Raw genomic sequence first — 9565 nt, 5'->3', positions numbered from 1 at the left:
TCAGGGACAATTTTTGAACTGTCATTGTGGATGCTGAACAGCAATCAGTTAAGCACCTTACTGATGGGGCTACACCTTGTCCTCTAATTCCATCCGGTAGTTACGGCCTCTTGGTATTCACCGGATTGGTCCCGCCTTCTTGGTGTCAGTCTGGGTCAGCTTCCTCTTCTTCCGGTGGCTTGCAGACATCGGGTGGTCAAGGGTTTTATTTCACCTTGGAAACTATTGCCTCTACTACAAAACAGTCTATAATAAAATTAAAGCTCCGTAAAGGGCGAACTTAAACCATGCGATTGACTTAATAATTTATATATATCAAATTTGTGGAAAATTCTGTTAGCTTTAGTTTTGAAAACAGATTTTTATACCATAGAGTCAATGGTTTCGAAAATCTAATAAGATATGTTAATGAAAGGTTATGTAAATAGAAACTATCATTTAGGAGACTATTGTTTATTTCTCAAGAAAAGTAAGATATACTTTAAACTGTCCTGATTCAGAACATAATATAGTATTGAGGGAAAAGGTGTAGGGATTGTTTTTTTACATTTAGTAGTAGTAAGGGTGAGCGGCATAAGCAGCGTGTGCGTAGGCTGGTACTGCAGCTGGGACTACGGCTGGTACTGCTGATCGGACGGCTGGAACTACTCCTGGTACAACGGCGGCTGGGACGGTTGGGGTCTCATATTTGCCTGGGTAGTACTTGCCATCGTCTGTGTACTTGTAGGCAGCGTAGGGGGAGCCGAAAAGGACCTGCTTCTTCTCCCTTACTACTTCTTCAGCAGCGCAGGCAGCAGCAACCACCACAGCGAGGAAGAACTGAAGAAGACAGGTCAAATATTAATACTATATAAAGAACACACAAAAATATAAATAATCTATCAAATCATTAAAGTGAGAAATTACCTCTTGTTTACGACTAGCCATTTGGATTTATAGATTGGTGGATTACTACTATTAGCTATCTGGACTAGCCAGGAAACGTCCATTATGTTATAGGAATATAATTACTTCATGCTCATGAGTTTGGAAGGCTATGATTCATGGCAATTTTTTAATACCGGTGAGACAATTTTTGTTCAGATAAAGAGAAATTTTGAATGGAGATCTGAGACTTGATCCAGTGATGGAAGGCTGATTAACTTGTAATTATTTTTGGTTTCAAATGGATGTTAAAACATACTAAACAGCACAAATCGGATTCCCTTCAGCTGAATTTCAGTTATAATATAATCTATTTATGATTATATAATAAATTTTATTGTATTTTTATTACATTCGAATCTGGCTAACTTATATTTATTGTTATCATCAGAGAAAACTTCAGTCAAAACTTACAACCGAATATAAATATTTCGATTTCGTCAGCAATTGTAAAAGTAATAAAAGTTTTAAGTCTTATTTTAAATCAATTTTGTTAGTATTTCCCGATTATATTCCTTTATTTTTATGTTGTTTGGTCAAGTATGATAAAATAAAATTTTTGGAATAAGAAACTAGCAATATTTTCCAGATATTTTTTGTAGAGTTTTTTTTTTTTGGTTTTAGTCCTTCAAGGAAAACATAAAATTCCACCAAAATAATGGAACTTTGTAGATATTTATTAAAAAATATAAAATGATTAACAGGGTTATTCCAACTTTATCAGGATTTTTTATAATTAATTTCTTTATTTTTTATCTATTTACATTGGAACGCAATGGTTATGCGAGTTGGGGTGAGGGTCCGGAAACATTTTGGGTTTGATTCCCGCCTGGGACAGTTAATATTTATTTCTTGGCGGTCGCAATAAATAATTCTGGACACTCCTACCTTGGTGGTACACGGCAGCAACCTCAGTAGCCGTCGGAGGTTGGCAAGAAATGTCAGTAAGCATAGTTGCAGGACTACTTCCTCCCACCGGTCATCAATACCAAAATTTACTTAAATTTGCATTTATTTACTTTTTTAAGCCGAATTCAATTTAATTATAAATTATCTTTACCATTGAGGTATATCAATAAATAATTACCAGAGCAGAAATTATTTTTTATTAAACTTATATCTGAAGCTAAAAAAAAAAAACTATTAATTTTTATTTTAATGACAAATTATAACTTTTACTATAATTTAAAAAAAATATGTATCACTTTTTAACAATTTTTATTTTAAATAGAATTATCCAGTGCCAAATAAAAAAATTGTGTTACAGCTATCCCTGTATCGTCAGGCCTGATAGTGTTGATTATATTATGGCAGTTGCTATTATACCATCCAATACCGTGAAAACGGGTATTGACGTGATAGCATCTTCACTACCGTAACAACTATTGTCATCTATAACTCTAGAATTGTGTCGGAAAATATTAAAAATTGTCCACTATTTTTGTTTGCTGCGATAGACTGTTGCCTGTTGTTCCATGACAATTTCCACCGAACATATGAACTTTAACCTGACTGTAACTTCACTGCCGTGACAGATACTAATCTAATAGTTAAATGACGGACACTATTTGAGAGTGCTAGGCCGACAGTAATGATACTATGACGGTATATCATCTAGTACCTAGTCTGTGGCATTGTACAGTTAACCTCAAACCCTTATTAATGGTTTTAAAATTCCAAAATTCAGCCAATATTTAATTAATCTGCAATGAAATCAATTTCATCGAGTAATCTTTTTGTATGAAAACAATTTCATCTTAATTGTAAATTTAAAAATTTTAAATATAAAAATATTTACAAGATTACAAGATTTATTTCTTAGTTAATAATATGCTATCACTTTTATTGTTAAATTAGTAACAGTTTCGAATTCTGGTAAAATGCAGGTTACATCAAAATTTCAAAGAATCAAAAACGAATTGAAAAATTTTGATTTTAAATCGTCACTTAATCTTTAAAAATTAATTGACCGACAAAGGAAAATATACAGTTGAATGTTAATAAAAATATTATTTTATATAATTTAAACATTATACTTACAAGAGCTTTGATGTAGGCCATTGTAGATGTAGTTCGAAGGCGGACTATGGTCCTGGTGGATTTTGGCCAGGTTATATAGCCAGCCCTCCTGGAAGACCACGCCCTGACTAAACTTTTCTTATTGTTCATTTTCTTCATTTTTCATTTCCACGTCACTGGAGCAATTAAGGACAGCTGTCTTTTGAAAATGTTGCAGGACCTAGGTAGTGTCCACGCATCTCAGGAGTGAAGTTTTATTTTGAACAGAACCTAACCAATGGAAGATATCAGTTCTACAGCAATATAATGAAGTTTATGGTTGAATATATTTTCCATTACTTTAATACACTACGCCACGTATATTGAACTGTTAAAAAAAATTTATTAAGTTATAATTGGCCTTTAAAGTTTGTAGAAGTTTTCCGTTTTGAATTGTTAACAGGATTTATTAATAAAATTACGAGTCGATATTTTATCTCTCTTCTTTGAAGCTTTGCCATCTCGCATGAGAATATTTATGCTTCCTAATGAACACCGGATTTTTGTTCAGTTAAAAACAAAAAAACTTCAGTAAAAAACCTAAAATTTGCAAGATCGAGTAGAAAAAAGTCATTATGTGTATAAAACACCCATATCCTGCAATAATGATAAATTTTATAGTTTAGTTTATAATATTAATACATAGAAAGCTTTCCTAATGATGTTTGAATCAAATTAAACTTACATATATTCAAACATACATAAAAAAAAACTACTCGGATTAAAAACCTAAATTGTTATCCATAGTTAAGGAAGTTCATTACATTGAATTACTTTGTATTACTATTATGTTAAGCTAAATTTCAATTTTAAGTTTAAGAAAACATATATGTGTAAATTTGTCTTTAAACATATTTTTTAAAGAAATATTCTCTTTTTTCCCCTAAACTTTCACGTAGCGTTTTCTTCCACTAAGCTTTTCAATTGTGTATTTTCATACAAATAAACAATTAACCACAAAACTAGCAAAAGATAAGCAATGTAGAAAATCTTTAAATGTTTGATTAAAAATATATTGGTATATTCATATTAATGAGACCAATTCATGCTGATTTTTAAATTTAAAATAATATAACAAATATGTCTAATAATATTTAAAAAATATATATATATATTGAAAATCCCACTAGTCACAACTAAGTCAAACCGAATTGTAAAGAACTTCAGACGATGTTGGAAAGTTGAGTTTTCTATAACAAGCCTATTCTTATAGAAAGACTTTTTCACACTTACTCCAAACTATTGTTAAATACTAGTCCAAGACCATTTTCAATGTCTTGCTTAACTTAAATTTTTCAATTTTAAGTTATTAATTAAATAAGGAAGAAATAATAAAATGAATAAATATTGGTATACATATACCTACATGTGTATAATATGAGAAATCATTAAATTGATTAGTTTAATCATTAAATTTTATGATTTTTTTCAATGCAAGCAAAAACGAAATTTAACACAAAAAGAGTAAAACGTGCATTTTTGTACAGAAAAAACTCAAACCGTGCAAAATTAGTAGTGAACCTAGGTGTAAGCCAATTTGGTGAAAAATAAAATTAGTGTTATTTGAATGTATTTTCAATAATTCGAATTTCTGTCAAGGTTGTACAATTTAGAGATAGAGAAAAAAAGATAACTGACATCTGGGATCAAATATCTTAATATTATCGTAAAAAATTGAACCCTAGAAATCAGTAAGGAGAAAAGCTACAAAACAGAAACATTGGTAGCCATAATAACTGGAGTGTGAGAAAATGTTTTTATTATTAAATTGATAAATCTTGTAAAAAATTTCAAAACTGTTCGTGTGGTATTGTTTTTCCCGTCGGAATTCAATGTTTCAATTTTGAGAACTTCGGTAGAGATATCTCTATGGTATTATTATCATCAATATAATATTGATAAATATTCCACTAAAAAAATATTATGTTAGATATCACTGTTGCCTCATGATATAAAGTGATTTACTTAGAATCTGGATTCTTGCACTTGAATTTCGAACTGATAGTAATGAATACTGTTTCTGTTTTTCATTTTATGTACGAATTTTATTGTACTCTTCGGACTAGACATTTCAGTACTCACTGTGGGAGCAAGATTGATGACTAAGAGTATATTTCTGGGTCTAATCGTTCAACTCAGTTAACTGAGAACAAGAATTACTCAGGATCCATATGTTAAGGAACCAAAATTAGTCTAGTAAACATGGGTTCGCAAAGAGCAATCTTAGAGATAAATTGAGTAAGTTTTTTTTTCTTAAGGTTTTTTTTTCACTTTTTGAGGTGCTGAATCTCATTCTGGATTACATTTCCTCTTATCTAGAGTAAACGCAGTAAGCCACGAAATAATTCTGATTTCTTATTCAGTGTTTTGCTTTTATATGGGAAACCATCGTCTCTACGAAAAAACAATGAATAAACAGAATTGAACAGTGGCAATTTTTCTACTAAATTTTTAATATAAATTATTAAGTTAGTTGCTCCATTTAGGAGGTAAAGCCAAAATCTGACCAAGTGCCTAAAATGAGTTTTAGGAAAATAAAATTTCTTATTTTATTTTTGTATTGAAAAGTGAACTGGGGTCATGAAATTTTTAATTTAAAACATTATAATTATTATTTAACTTAACGCCTAAACCGTGTGACCGAAGTAATGATATGTACGTATCAAATTTGTTGAAAACTTACTTTTAAGTTTAATTTTTTGTACAGGATAGTCTGTTGAAGAGTCAATAGTTTTGAAACACAATAAAAAAATTTAAACAGTATTTTTTCTTTTTTTTGTGTGTGTTTATTGGAATTTTAGCAATTTTAATTACTAGATAGCTAAATCAAGAATCTAAATAAGATCCCAATAATTATAAGGAACCGTTTAGAAAAAATAAATATTTATACGATTTTCGCTCTGCGAGGAGGAAAGGATTTTGGTGAATGTTGGTTTCCTAACATCAAATGCTGATCATATGGGAAATTATGTATATAATGATGTTGAATTTATTTGACCAATATAAAATAACTTAAAAAAAAATTAAATACATTATTTAATTATTATTATATAAGTATAAAAATGAGGTTTAAAGGTTAACATAATAAAATAAAATTCCAAGGAGCCGTTTATATCTCTGAACTATTGTTTTTTTTCTCCACTTTAATTATATTTGCATATCCACACTAGAAGACTTCCACCAATTAAAGTAGGACAGTATTTTCTTCCATTTATTATATACATATATTGAAATTGGTTAGGGATCGGTCAAAAAGAGGATAAAAATAGTTAAAAACTATCTTGTCTTTCTTTTTGACCGCATCTTGATCATTTTTTCACAATTTGAAGTAATACAGTCAATCATTTATTTATATATATTTTCATTTCAAATCAATATCTAACGTTTAGAGGTTGTGCACTTTAGGATATTGTACAATAATATATCTTTCATGTCTGGCCAAATTAGTTTTTTTTTGGAGCATGATACCATTTTCGCTTTTTCATTACTGATACTCTTGTTTTTTTTAAAGGTTTTTTATTCATTGATGAAATAAAAAATTATATTTAATAATCGTGAAATTTTCACTTTCAATTAAAGTTTTTGTCATTTAGGAACAAGTTTGGTTCTTCATCTGACTATCTGTCGGTCTTAAGACAAATTCCTGTTCAGGGCATATTGAAAAAATTTGTTCTGGTATCAATATCTGATTTTGATGTAATTTTTAAATTGGTCCTCTATCGATTTTATCAGATTCTGTCTACTACTTTTGGTCACATATCTTCTTCGGTACCCCTATATTTCGAAGATGGCTTCTCCAATTTTTATAAAATTTAGAGATTAGTGTGGCATGCGTCTATTATCAATTTCATTCTATTTTGTCAACTACTTTTGCTTAGGTATGCGTAAAACCTATTTTTCTGGGCACATCTGTATTACATTTGATTTTACCCAAATTTGTATGAAAGTTCGGGATCAGCGTTGCTATGGATTTTAGCAATTTCCATTCCCTAGTTTCACTTATGCTTGTGCGAACGTATATTCCTTGGCGTACCTATATTTCTAAAACAGTTTTTTTATTTGGCTAATCTTTTTACTATTTATTATTATGTCTTTTTTATCATGTTTTCAGATCATAAAATATTATTTTTAATTATATTATATTATTACCATATATTTTACAGATATAAATTATAGATTATACGATTTCATGAGGATGGAGCACATTACCGAGAAGGATAAAATAATAAAAATGAAAAAATAGAATAAACAGGAAGTGGAAAAGAACACAGATAAATATTAAAGTAAAACTTTTTGGGCTTTTTTATGAGAATCATTTTCTTTGCTGCTAATTGTTACAAGGAGCATATTTTTCAATTAAAGTTTTGGTCAGTTAAAGTTCTTTTTACTGTAATCGTATTGACGTTATTTATTCAGGTACATATTTTAGGTATATATTTTTTTTTTTTATGGTGGAATATACTTAAAATATGAAACATAGTACTAATGTTGATAAGCCCAATAAATTCTCTATGTTAGAAGAATGCTTTGTCAGATATGGTTAGGGATAAGCAATATCGGGAATCGTTATGAAAAACATACAGTACATTTTTATGAATAGTGTTTTTTTTATTTACAAGAAGATGATGAAAGGAAATTTTATTATAAATAAGTCATTATTCTTAATTCATCGTTGCCTCGCCACTCAGGAATTTGACGATTTGTTGTGTGGATGGGTAAGAAGGTACTGGTGTTGACTTTTATATCGTGATCTAAAGGAAACATCTTAGATGAGATAGGGGTAGTGGTAGGGGGCGGCGATGGCTGGGATTGCGGCTGGAACAGCAGCTGGAATGGCGGCGCGAACTGCGGCTCCGTCTGGGAGAGCTCCAAGAACTGGAGAGAGTTCCCTGACGTCATATTTGCCTGGCCAGTAGGAGCCGTCGTCGATGGCACCAACAATGATCTGCTTCTTGACCCTAGCGCTCTCTCCAGCGTAGGCGGCGACCACCACGGCGGCGAGGAACAGCTGAAAATCATATTATAGTAGATTGAGAAGGAGATAAACATTAATAATAACGCGTTTTATTTCAATAAAAAAATCTTAACTTAAATTTTTAAAAGGTTTTATATAGAATGGCGTGAGCTAAGACTCGAGTTTTTTTTCTTTTAATACAATTTTACTTGAATCCTACTCTAAGACAGCAATTCAGTGTTCGAAGAAACATTTTTTAAGATTTGTACCGATGTTGCAAGATTAGTTTGACAAATTTTGACCATTCTTTAATGCAATTATAAATTATCTGACAAAAAAAAAGAAAAGAAAACCTTTAATGAATTATTTAATAAATGATGAAAACACCTGCAGATATTGTTTACCAATTTCCATATCAATATGTCACAAATGCGTCATGTAAGGTTTATTTTTTAATACTATAAAAAATAGAATACTCGTGTCTATCTATAAAGCTTAACGAGTGGTATAGTGATATTTTTCAACAAGAGGCAGATATTTATTTTTCGTCTAAGAACAAGATCTAGAATGTTATATTAATTTTTTTTTTTTTTTTTTTATTAAAATCGAATTGTTGAGTGAGTAAAGAGGCACCACTGCTCAAGAGTTGACCATTCTAGACAGTAGGCAACAAACTCTTAATAACAAAAATAATACTTACATTCTTTAAATAACAATGGGACTAGGAACATAATGTTCTACGTCTAACAATATTGTCTATTTTTCTTTAAATAAATAATAGAATTTTGTATTAAAGGATATGAGAAAGCACTATATCACTTTCACAAGCTCAAGAATACGGTTTCGGTTTCGGAGATTGGTGTTATATATAATTCACCCGTCCCCATTCATTTTGGCGCCTCCAGTGTTCTCCTTTGGATCAGGCCATTCCTAATTTCACTATTTACGGTTCTTTTATAGGTAGGAGTACCATGAAAGTAAGGACGAAATTTGAATTTAAATTTAGTCCTGCCTTTTTAATTTTTGTGCACCTCCATACCCCAACCTAATTGAATTAAAGGGTTTGTTAACTTGTATCTTGAATGAATTAGTTTTATGAAAAGGTAAGCTTGTGTTGGTATTATATTGGTATGTGCTTTTTGTAAGTCTAAAGTTTATTATCTCACCCTTACGCCATTTTTGTACCGTTTTTAGGCGTTAATTTAACGATTAAATCAATTTTATACAGTTACTAAACCAAAATGAAAAAGACATAAGACCTCAGTGGCTGTAGCTTTGCTGCTTACGTTTTTTTTTTTTTTTATAGTTTACCTAACATCCCAACTAGCTATTTTATTTTAGACCGTTTGACCTCACCACTTTATTCTCATGTTTCTAATTACCCAATCATGTTCTCAGAGCTGAAGATTTTTTTTATTTTATGTTAAGGTCATCCCATAAATGTATGTTATTGCAGTACAGACAATCAAATAAAAATTTTAATTTAACTTTTATTTTAAATTATATTTTGTATTATAAAATATAAAATTTTATAATTTAATAAAGTGATGACAAAATATTTAATATAGATTAGGATCATATATACTATTTATCATATGTATCATCCTGAATATAAAGGGAGAAGAGCCT

Source organism: Halyomorpha halys, unplaced genomic scaffold, assembly GCF_000696795.3.
Source record: "Halyomorpha halys isolate HHAL.00 unplaced genomic scaffold, Hhal_1.1 Scaffold1785.1, whole genome shotgun sequence".
Classification (NCBI taxonomy): Eukaryota; Metazoa; Arthropoda; class Insecta; order Hemiptera; family Pentatomidae; genus Halyomorpha; species Halyomorpha halys.
This window is presented reverse-complemented; position numbering follows the sequence as displayed.